This window comes from Cervus elaphus, unplaced genomic scaffold (assembly GCF_910594005.1).
Source record: "Cervus elaphus unplaced genomic scaffold, mCerEla1.1, whole genome shotgun sequence".
Classification (NCBI taxonomy): Eukaryota; Metazoa; Chordata; class Mammalia; order Artiodactyla; family Cervidae; genus Cervus; species Cervus elaphus.
This window is the reverse complement of record NW_025316783.1, coordinates 3,686,641-3,698,610: the sequence shown is the minus strand read 5'-3', so window position 1 is coordinate 3,698,610 and position 11,970 is coordinate 3,686,641. Positions and strand designations below refer to the sequence as shown.

Sequence of the window (11,970 nt, the reverse complement as noted above, 5' to 3'; positions counted from 1 at the left end):
GTGACTGATAAGAACCAAGTTACGCTTTGTATGACGAATGAGCAGGTAAGTAAACATACACAAGCAACAGAAAATGTAGGTTTTTAAAGGATGATTTTCCATAGCGTCACACAATATAAACATTTCCTAACACATATGTAAGACCTCTAAGGAGAAAATTTAAAAACTGTTTAAATTTTAAACTAATTAAAATGACAGGGTTTAAAAACTCACTTCTTCAGGTGCTCAGTAGACACATGTGACTGGTGACCGCTGTGTAAGAGAGCACACTCTTAGAGCCTCTGGTTACAGGACACTGGAAAGGTGTTTTCATAGTTGACTGCAGAAAAGTCTGATGACGTACAATGATCAGCAAGACTTTGAGCCTAAAAATAGTTTGCATTTGGTTAGAATTCTTTGGGGAAGAAGGTGAAAATACATTTTCTGAGGTTGTGCTTGCATTTTTCTTTAATGAATGGTAGTGAGTATTGAATCACTATGGTACTTTAGGATCCAATTGTTTATATTTAAAAGACTACAAGATATGTCACCTAGTCAAAATTATTTTAAGTAGCACGTGGGCCCACGTGTGAAGATTGCTATCTTGAGGGTACTTTTAAGTATTTTTCTTCAGTGGATACTTAACACTGTGTTTTTTCTTCTTTCAGCGAGAAAGGGTTCCGGAGGAGTACTTTCAGCATGATCCTGAACCCAAATACATCTACAGATTTGTGTATGCTCTCTTCAGTGCCGCCCAGCTGGCTACTATTAAATGTGCAATAGTGACTTTGGTAATATATTTTTCTCTTAATAGAAGCATCTCTAGAAATTTTTTTCTTGTACAGAAGGTATGGGCCTGTTTTTCAAATGAAAGTAGGTTCCTGAAATGATCATCAGAACTTTATTAAAGAGAAATGTATCAAAAGGAATGAAAACATACAGATTTGAGCTTTAGTAATCATCATGATTTAAAATGTTGCCACTGCTTTTCTCATCACAAAACAATTGATGTTAAAGGCAGCAGGAGAGACTTCTGGTTTCTCCTTCCACACCTCAGGATGCATGCACACACAGGGCACACAGGCGCACACCGGCAAAGTGTGCTGGGTGGTAGGATGGAGGCGATCACTGAACTTCCTGGCCCACGGCAGGTGTAGATTCAGTGTGTTTCTGAGTCTCAGGCTGTGTTGCCTAGGCAGTGTGATGTGTGTCTTGATTGAGACTGACTGCCTTCACCTCCCTGACCTTGGACGACAGTGTTAACCATCTCTACTGTCCCCTGGTGCCGGCGTGTGAAGGTACCCAGGACTGGGGTGTCAGCAGTGCTTGGAAAGGCTTTACTCAGGTTAGCCTGCCGAGCTCCAGCTATGTGAGGACCTTTCTGTCATCCATACTGAATTCCTGTGGTAAGATTTCATCATTTGACTAATACATCATATTCAGCTGAGAGGTCGTTGGGATTGCCTAACTCCTCCCTATAGCAAACCCATAGGGGAAGGTCAGCTGCATGGTCTGGAGGGAGGGCCTGCGTCCACCGCTGCCCGCGCCCCTGCAGGCAGAGTGTAGGAGAGGAGGCTTCCCCTCAGTGGGCCCGGGTCAGACGCAGGCCTTTTCTTGGAGCTGCGAGCCAGGTACAGGGCTCAGTTGGCATGTGCTTGAGAGAGGCGGGAGTGGCGCTGGCACGTGGAGAGCTGGGAAATGCAGGCAGGAGAGGGTGTGTGGGTTGGAAGAGGGGCATTTCTTTGTAGACAAGTTAAGCCCGATGGACCTGTGAGACAGCAGAGTGACAGTGTCTAGCAGTCATTTGACTGTATGGGATTGGAGCCCGAAGCTGAGCAAGAGGCAGGGAATTACGTGTAGCTGTTCAAATGCAGAGAAAGTACGTTAAATAAAAGTTGAGGAGAAGATAGATCTGTGGGGACTGTCAGCACTCACAGGACACATCCCCAGAGGAGTGGCCGGAGTGGTAGGAAACCCAGGACAGAATCAGAAGAGCTGCCAGGAGAGCTTGAAGAAGGAGAGCATGGTGCACGTGCTGAGTGCTGCCAAGGAACTCCTTAGGGCATACATGGGCACCAGATGCCTGCCCGTGTCACGGTTCTAAGTGCTGGGCATAGAGGAGAGTTCTTGCCTTTCTGAGGTAAGTATAGCAGACATAAGGGTTTTGTTTTTCTCTAGTTTTTATGGAGTATGGTTCATTTACAGTGTGTGTAAGTATCGGGTGTACCACAGAGTGTAAGACTTTTTAAAATGAGTATTTTTAAAAAGATGACTGTTTGAAGTAGTAGTGAAAGCTAGAAAGAGAAAGCAAGGTAAAGGGATGGAGAGATTCGAGGGGCTTCCCTGGTGGCTCAGACAGGAAGCAGTCTGCCTGCAGTGCAGGAGACTTGGGTTCCATCCCTGGTTTGGGAAGATCCCCTGGAGAAGGGAGTGGCAACCCACTGCAGTATTCTTGCCTGGAGAATTCCCCATGGACAGAGGAGCCAGACGGGTCCATGGGGTCACAGAGTCAGACACGACTGAGCGACTTAACACATGCACGCTAGAAAGACCAGGAAGAGCCTCTTTACAGAGGTGAGATCTGAACCAGGACCTGGCTGGACTGAGGAAGATGAGGGGCCTGAGAGCACAGGCAGGGGGCAGAGCACGAGGCGCAGACAGGAGCGGGTTCTGTGCTGAGGGGTCAGCAGGGTGCCGCTGTGATCAGAGTAGGGAATGAGGGAAGGCACAGGCAATGAGGGCACAGAAGGACGATGGCATCTCACCCAGGGCCTCGTGACTAGCAGGCCACAGAAGTGACCTGTTTGATGGGAGAGCCCTGGCAGATGTTGAGCAGGCCCGTGAAGTGCACTTAATCTGAGAGGCTCTCCTGGCTGCTCTGGGGAGAACAGACTGTGGTTGGCTTTCAGTGGAAGCAGAGAAGTTAGGAGGCAATGGCAGTGATAGAAGCCAGAAGTGACGGACAGAAGAGCAGAGCCGGCAGGTGACCAGTGAAAGTGGAGATAAGAATTCCCAACAGATGGTAGTGAGATAACTCAAGTGGAGGTCTTTGGTCCCGGCAGCCAGGCGTGTGGCAGTGTCTCTCAGCTCTGAGGGCAGGCCTGGGGAGTGGGGCGCTGTGATGAAGAGTGCTGGCTGTTTGTCATGAAGGCAGCAGTGACCATGCCTCAGTAGTTTCAGGGGGGCAGTGGCGGCCAGGGGCAGACTAGATGGGCTAAGGAGAGGATGGGTCATGAGGAGCCAGTGTCAGAACATTTCCTGAAGGAAGTGTTCTAAGGGGTGGTGACGGATGGGCTGAGAACATGTAAGAAAACATTGGAGAAAATCTCTGACAGAGAGGGGGTTGTTCAAGAAGAGATGAATTGTGGGAACAGTGTTCTGCAGAAATGAGAGGTGGGACTGACTTCATTCATAGAAGAGTTAGCTTCAGGGAAAAGAAAGAAGTGTAACTTCCACTGAGACAGGAGGGCAAGTGGTGTAAATGAGACCAGGTTTGCCTTTATAAAGTGAAGCTGAGAGGAAGCTGAGGGACTGCCCCTAAGGCTGAACTGCCTCTGTCAGTGCCATAATACAGCAGAGGGGCGGACCCTGCGGGAGACTCGTTCTTGGAGAGTACTGGCGCGTGTGGAGTTCTCTGGGGAGTGGGGTGCAGAAGTTCACTAAGAGTATATAATCTCAGTAACCGTGTTTGAAACACAATTGAGTTTGGAGAGCTTTGGCAGATCGGAGCTGTCAGTCTGATAACGGGACATTTTTCTTTTTGTCAAATGGCATATATTTTCTTCTGCAGAGGTAACACCATCACAACTTATGTCTTTAGTCTTTACTCAGCTGTTAACTTGGTCTGGTTCTTTATAGAATAGCCATTTGACACATATAAAAGAAGCCATGAAGTCATCTCACAAACTACCTGGCAGATTTAGAGGAGCCCCAGGGATTCAGACATCGGCAGCTCTTAACCACCTTAGAACCAAACAAATTGACTAAGTTGCAGAATATGTAAGACCAGTGAGTTATGAAATAATGGAGATGTGAAAAATCGGGGTGTGAACAAAGAGCTCTTTGTGCGTGAATCTTCCCTGAAGAGGCCCTGAGTGTAAAGCACAGCTGCTCCGTGCTGCCTGCCCTGTGGGGCGCAGCAAGGAGGCTCCTTGACCTGGGAGGCTCCTTGACCACCAGTTATTATCTTCAAGTTCACCCTCTGAAGAGAAGATAAAGAAATGCTCAGTCTTACCAGAGTTTTACATACTCAAGCTTTATGTAAAATTGCCACGTACCCACCACCAGTATGGTAGGTACATTGCACACGGTAGGCACTCAAGCATTTACTGAACGGTTGAATCAATGCTGGGCCATACGTGCTGCCTTTTACAAGTGGGAAGGTAATAACACAATGCCTGTCTTTAGAATGCTGAGATGTCCTTTCATTCCTGCGACCAAAATTGGGTTGGAAATTCACATGGGCAGAGTAGAAATACCAGACTGACAGAAATATTTGCCTTACAACTGTGACCTGGCCTTTGGCCTTGGCTGGCCAAGCAAAAGTCTCTGTAGAACCAAAGAATAAAAGATATGTTAAAAACAGATGAAACCTATCATTCCTAACAATTCTATGACAGCTTTTAAACTGAACTAAAATCAAAGGTCAGTCCTCTACTTTTGCAGGTTTACTTAGAAAGGCTTTTAACTTATGCTGAGATCGACCTTTGCCCCACTAACTGGAAAAGAATTGTTTTGGGAGCCATTCTTCTTGCCTCCAAGGTTTGGGACGATAAGGCTATTTCGGACTACTGCCAGATCCTAAAGGACATTACACTTGAGGACATGTGAGTTTGTAAGGTTACGGTGAACTGTCTAACCATTTTCCAATACCTTATTTACTCCCATAAAGTTTACAGCTTAAGAAATGTTACATTTTAAGAAATGTTACATTGTGCAGAGAGCTGAATTAGGTATAAATATAAAATTAGACTTCTTTCTGTCTAGCTGTAGTATAACCATTTGTATTTCCCATCATTAATTAGTTAAATCTTGGTGTGTTACTGTTGTAATATTCTGCTTGATAAATTGAAATTACTTTTCTGGTGGTTTTTGCCATTTTACAAGCTCACTACCAGAACAACATGATGCAGTAAATAACTTCACGTCTTTCTTAAAGCTGTCTACCAGGTCCAGTCTGTTTTTAAGAGACACATGTCTGGCCTTGGAAGTTAAGTGGTCACTGCTGAGATCTTAGCACCTCCAGACTACTGAGGTTATAACTTCAACTTGAGTCACACATTGTATGTTTGTTTTTGCAGGTCTTTTCTTTTGTAATCTGAGGTTGTCTCTAAGGTTCTGTTGTTACGGAAACCATGATGTACAGATGACCAAATAGAAAGGTTTCAGATCTCTGTGTTCTGTCTCCTCCACTGTCAGGAGTGTTCCCCATGTTTAGAAGTAGGTCTGCTGAGTTAGGAAACTCCTTTGTCTCAGATAGCCCAGGAAGTGTCAGTGGGGCCTCACCCGGGGCACTCAGCAACCACAGTGGTACTTGGTGGGGCCTCGAGTTAACTTGGGGGGTTCCTCACAGATGGCATGCTCCCATGGGCGTGAAACATCAGGCTTGCTGTCTGGCTGCAGGGAAGGGCCTCGAGGGTGGGAGGCAGCAGGAACCAGAGAGGTATTTGCAGCAGACTCTAGAAGTGCTCACTTGACAGGAAAAATGTCCTTGTGGGTGGCATTTAGGAAAACGTAAAGGGGCACCTCTTTATTATACTGAACAGCAGAGGACGATCAAGGTCATGGCAGGCAGTGGCAAGAGTTTGTTCCCTTTGCCCCTGACTCTTAATTCAGATTTACCAAAGTGCATATTTACAACTGAAGCAAAGAAGCTTGTGACTAAGAGAAGGGACCAGTGATTGTTGGTAGCTGTCAAAGTGGCTTTTGGTGAAAATGTCCACTTTGATGATAGAAAGGGTCATGGTGATATTGCTGGTAGCCACCTTAGTGTTACGGCAGATAATTCGAGATAAGTAGAAGTACTTTTGGAATTTGTAGAAACTAAGGTGACGTTGAGCACCACTATCATCCATCTTTAAACTGGTTCCTTGAAGGAAGGAAAATGTGTAATCATAAACACCAGGTCTGCCATGATGGCAGCTGAAATTTTCTCAGAACCTGCAGCTAAGCTGACGGGGGCTCTGGGTCCAGTTACAGCATCAGAGAACATGCAGGGAAGTGTGTGGATGTTCATAGATGTGAGCCCAATAGCACTGATGGCAGTGTCTAGCTACAGGAAGAAGCTAATTGTAAACAGCCCTTTTCTGTGTACAACAGAATCACCAGGAGCTATGTTCGTAATAGGTTGCTTTTGTTTATGATCTTTGGAAACTGGAAAGCATTACAGCCAAGTGTTCAAGTCACATTTGTCTCATCCCCCTGCTGTTGGCTGCTATTTGTAATGGTCTCATTTTGAGTCTAAATTGAAAAATTGGCATCTATCAGCTTTTCCTTAAAAGTTTTCTAACATCCATGTATCTTGTTTGAATATATTGAGCAGCTGCTGTTCAGAAAATTTGCTGCACCTATAAATGGCATGCTCTTCAGTCATCTAGTCATTTAAAAAAAAAAAAAAACGCAGAAGCGTATTCTGTAGTTCTAATGCCTTTTTCTTCAGTAAGTAAAGCTCTGTTAATAGACATGTTAATCCTATGAAGTACTGTATTTCCACACAATTAAAATGTATTAGTGGAAGAGAATATAAAAGGGATAGTGAAGTGCATTTATTCCCATAATAAATTAAATCCTCATTAGCTGATTATCAAAACATTATCTGTTTTACATTTCTATAGACTTATGGCCATATGAACAGGAAATTAATTTTGGAGGTAGGTTCAGTTAGGTTTAAAGTTCAGCAAATGAGAAACCTCATTTCTGCTCACACTCTGCTCTCCATGCAGGAGAACATCAAACATTTGATGACTTACCAATGGATAAAATATTAACACTTTAAAACCAGGAAACAAATATTTTGAAAAATAAGTCACTTTCATTTGTCTGGGTATTTATCATTTGTATATAATTAACTCTTTAAAGTGATTGCTGTGAAAGTGGTAAGACTTACTCTGATTTTATTTACTTAAACATTAGACAAGCTAATGACTGTGTATGGTCCCACAGGAAAGACCTGCTCCCAGGACCCTACTTTCCCACTTCATTGAATTCGCCCCCTGCGTGCCTATGCACCTTCTGTCCTAGTCAGGGCCGGCGGACAGAGCGCAGGGGGAACTGCTCCATCGGGGTCATTGCTCAGGTGCATTTAGTCTAGCCAAGACGTCTCCCCTTAATCCTACTGCCTCCCATAGCTTGAAAAGTGTATCCCATCCTGTCCCAGGAACACCTTCTGGTCCTACTGGGATTAAGAGGAACAGAAACTTGCATTCTGCCCTTTGCCACAGTCCCCTGCACTGGAGCGGGGGGAGGGGATTCCCTTTCGCATCGCGTGTAGCTTATTTATTTATTTATCTGAGATGAATCCTTGTTGCCTCAAGAGTCTTCTCCCCTCAGAGATAATAGCAGTGGCTCTCCATGGCCCCATTTGTTGCCGTGGTGATGTGCCTACTCCTTTTGTTGGCGTGTCTCTACTTCAATAAGCCCCTTCCTGTTATCTGTGGGAATGTCTGCAAGTTCTCCAGAGCTAGTAAACAGCACACATCATTCCTGTCATCTGATGACTGTAGCGGGGCCGTGTGAGCGAGCGTGGAGCATGAATGCGCAGCTGCACTGATGGAACTCTGAGGAATGAGCCCCCGAGTCAGCAGCATGGGTGCATAAGAGGGCCGTAACCTCCCCCCCTTGTCCCAAACTCCAAGTGCCAGGACGCAGGAAGAACCACCAAGAGCTGTCCCTTGTTTGAACATGAGTGTATTAATCCAGCTGGGGAGCCGTTATTTGTTTCCAAGCTGTATTTAGAGCTGTTGTGGCACAGAATGGGGTTTCTGAAGATAGCCCAGTTGACTAAAATTGTCCTATGTTGGTTTTGTCTTCTCCTCCCCCAGGAATGAGGCGGAACTGCACTTTGTGGAGCTCCTCCAGTTTCATCTTAAGGTTTCCACCAGTGTTTATGCCAGATACTACTTTGACCTTTTCTCCTTAGCAGATGACGACAACCTGAGTTTTCCAATTGCTCCTTTTAGCACAGAAAGAGCACAGAGCCTAGAGGTAAGACTGGGGATTCACTAACTGGGTTTTCTGTCAGCCACCAAAGCCAGCGTCTGTGGCTGACTTACACTCTGCAGTGACTGACAGTTTGCAGAGCTTATTAACCCATTGGCATCTTATTCCCTGTGTCTTTTATGGGTTAGACAGAGATATCACATTATTTTTTTAAAAAAAATTACAGATATCTTTTATGTAACCATAATTCAGAATATTTTAAATCAGATTTAATTGTTCTTAATGGTTTTCCATTTGAACCTCCACACTTACATATAACCATACAGGAATAATTCTTATAATTGTGTCCCTAATCATATGTACATTGATAATTACTTACCATTCTTAACTGCCTGAGCTTGTAGTGTGTGTTTGTGTATCACAGTTCAGCCCCATGAGTTTATTAGACCAGAAGCATCAGGGGCTAACCTGTGAGACCTATACTTGGAAATTAGAATGTGGGTTCAGAAACTGGATGTAGAAAGTAGGTGGGTTTTTAATGGAAGTGGTAACATACATGGGATGAAGGAATTTGTAGTAGTGATTTGAAGAGTAATTTGAAGTAGTTTGTGATTTCTGGTGGGTATACAGCAAAATTTACAACTGAAATGAATACATATAAAGTTGACACTTTTTCTGGTACCTTGGTACTTTAGAAATAAGACATTTTTCTACAATAATTTACATGCATGTGAAATAGCACCTTGTAGTGCTTCATCACTAGACCTTTCTTGCCTTCAACACACACCTACCCTCATTAAAATGTTCGTAGTGTAGTAAATAATGAAGACTGAATAGAAGTTGAATAGCTGGGTAAACACTGATTTTGCTCAGGTGTGTTCATTATGCTTAAGGACCTAGTATGTAGGTAACATCATATTGCTGTTAGATGGGGCCTATTTTGGGAACCCAGTTTTTAAATATGTTCCTCCCTGCCCCAGCAATCTCATCATAGCCCTTGAAGAATATTATCTTAGGGAATCAGCAGTGTAGATATGAGCTATCCAAAGTAGCAGCAACTGTCAACCTAAATGAATGCAGATGTGTGGCTTATCAATGCTGCTTTCTTTAAGGTTGGAACTTTTTTCCCCCAATTATACTTATGTTCTATCTGATTGACTATCTTAGGCCATCTCCAGACTGTGTGAAGACAAATACAAAGTGGGCAGAGTTGCTGTGAGAAGGTCTTTCAGCGCTGATCATTTCATTGGTATTCAGCGCTCCAATGCCATCCTCTCATGAACAGAGAGAGGTGAGGGGTTGTAACATCATGAACCCCTCGTAACAAGGACTGGAGAAATACCACCTCTCCTGCTCAGAAACCAGCAAAGTTAGTATTTCACCCAGAAGAAAGACACTGAATTCAAGAGACTTGCAGACAGCAAAGGTTATGGTCATAGGAAAAAACTGGACCTTGTCAAGACAACACACTCTTCTGTCCTTTTTAATGTAAACAGAGTTACAAAAACCACTCCAAAGCTAAAAGCTCCCAACCCACCCACAGATATTTGCTTACTGTGTAGGCCGATAACTGTGAACTATGTGAGGTTTTTTTAATAGTTTAAATTTTTAGACTTTAAAGACACTAACTGTATAACTTTTACTTTTTCCTATTTTTCTCACCCATATTGCTGCATATTCCTTTAGAATCAGTGCAGTATTGCCGTTCAAACACGGGACTCCTGACAACTCATATAGCCACTTAGGAACAGACTGCTGTAGCACTGTTAGGTTTTGAAGGATTCTTCCTCCCTATTTCATTGAAGCTGCTAGTCATTTTTGGCAATCAGTTTAAACCAAAAAGCTGCTGAATAACACTTGTCATTCAGTTTTTTTGCAAGCACTACTTATTAGCATATTAGCATGTTTGGGATCATAAGCAGAGAAAGTATGTTGTTACCTGCTTCTATTGGGTCCCTGCTGCGTTTCTTGTTAACTCTAATGGTGCTTCTCATTTTCTGATGATTTTCCTCTTTGTTAAATACTTGTATTAAAGGATATTTTCATAATTGCAGCCAACCTGTTAGTCCAGGAATAAGCAGATAGTGAAATAGAAGGTGTCCCAAAAGTCTTGGTGCAATTTTAAGCTTTAATACAGTGTGCTTGGACACTCCAGGACACTGCCGTGGAAGTATAAATGCTACAGACGCAAAATGTGACTTGAAAGTTTACTTGAATTTCTTCTAAACTCATTTGGTTTTGTAAATCTTAGATGTTAAGCTTTTAATTTGAATTTTTTGTTTCAGTCCCTCTTGAAGATGGCAAACAATAGGCTAAAACAAAAGATTAAAATTAAGAGCTTAATGTTTAAAATTTACAAAACTAAATGAGTTTAGAAGAAATTCAAGTAAACTCTCAGGTGATGTTTTGTAAGTTTGTAGCATTTATATTTCTACAAGTATCAAAGCTTCAAATTGCACCAAGACTTCAGGAGGATATCTTGTATCTTTATAGACCTGGCCTCCTCTTTTTAAAATAGTCCTTTGCCTGGCTGGGCTGTTGATCTGCTTGAGCCCGGAAGTTTCTTTTTTATAGGTTTGGTAAAGGAATTACGAACAATAGCATTAGTTATCGATAATAAACTGAAAGGAACTGGACCCTAGTAGTAGTGACAGGGAAGTAAGCGACATGAAACAGCTTTTCTGTTCTGCGTGTTAACCTGGCTGTAGGTGTGTCAGTTCAAGTTGTTACTTGAGGAAAGATAAATCTTAGGAACCCTTACCTCAGGCTTTTTAAAACACAGGGTACCACTTAGCCACCAGGAAGCCCATTAAAAGACAGGGAGGTCCAGTAATCAGTCTTTTAGGAAATTGGTAATGATGTCACCTAAATGTGAAACATTAAAAAAAAAAAGTGTTCTCAACTATGTAAAATCTTTCTCCTACCTTCTCAAACATAATCCTAGGAATTTTGCCTGTAAACAAAGCATTTCTGGGCTATAAATACTTTCTCTCTTTATAGCAAGGCTTCACATTATATTGAGTGCCACAGGTTCCATCATTTTTAAAGGACAGAGACATAAACGATAAATAATGGATATAAAATATTACAGTCTACCACCTCAAAAAATGTTGTTTATGGAGCTTGGAGATTCAAGTATCGATTGCAGTTTTATTTTGAAAAGGATGCTACAACTTGTGTGGTTTTTCTTCCTCATGTTTATATTAAAAGAAAAGAATAAAAGTATTTTAATTAAAATACGTGGCTGTTGTGCACCTTCTCACTGCTCACGTAACATCACGGCTCTGCTTAGCGCAAATGTTCTCAATCCGCTCTGATAGGCAGGCCTGAAAGCATTTTCCGACTACCCATTCAAAAGTTTCTTTGACCGTTGCCTTTAGTTAAGAGGCATTTATTTCTTCGGCTTATGTTCTTTTCAACCAGAAGATAATTTAGTACACTTAAAATCACTGGCTGTGGTGCTCAGTGGCATAGTGCATTAGATGGCACTTTGGAATTGTGTGTTATTGTACCAACAGGGGAAAAAAGCACATTGGAAGATAAAAGGTAAAACACAGAAAGGAGTTAGAGAAATACTGTTGAATCAGAACATGAGTTACTTGAGGATTTCAAGCCACTGAACAGGAAAGAAAATGGAATAAGAGGAAGTAGAACTGCGGTTGTTGTAAAGAGGGTGATGTTAAACAAGCCATGTGATGTACCAGATCACCATCAGGTTTCTCTAAGACCCTAGTCACTGCACTCGCGCAATATTCCATCACTCCTGATAGTATTGTTGTGTCTTCATCCACCTTAATTCACTACCTAAGGTCAGATCTTTTAACTTTGTTCTTG

The 11,970-nt window shown here is 42.7% G+C and overlaps 1 pseudogene; it reads left to right on the top strand.

Annotated features, from left to right (window-relative positions):
* Positions 1–11,375, top strand: part of LOC122691402 — a 193,642-nt pseudogene extending 182,267 nt beyond the window's left edge.
* Positions 11,376–11,970: the final 595 nt, after the last annotated feature.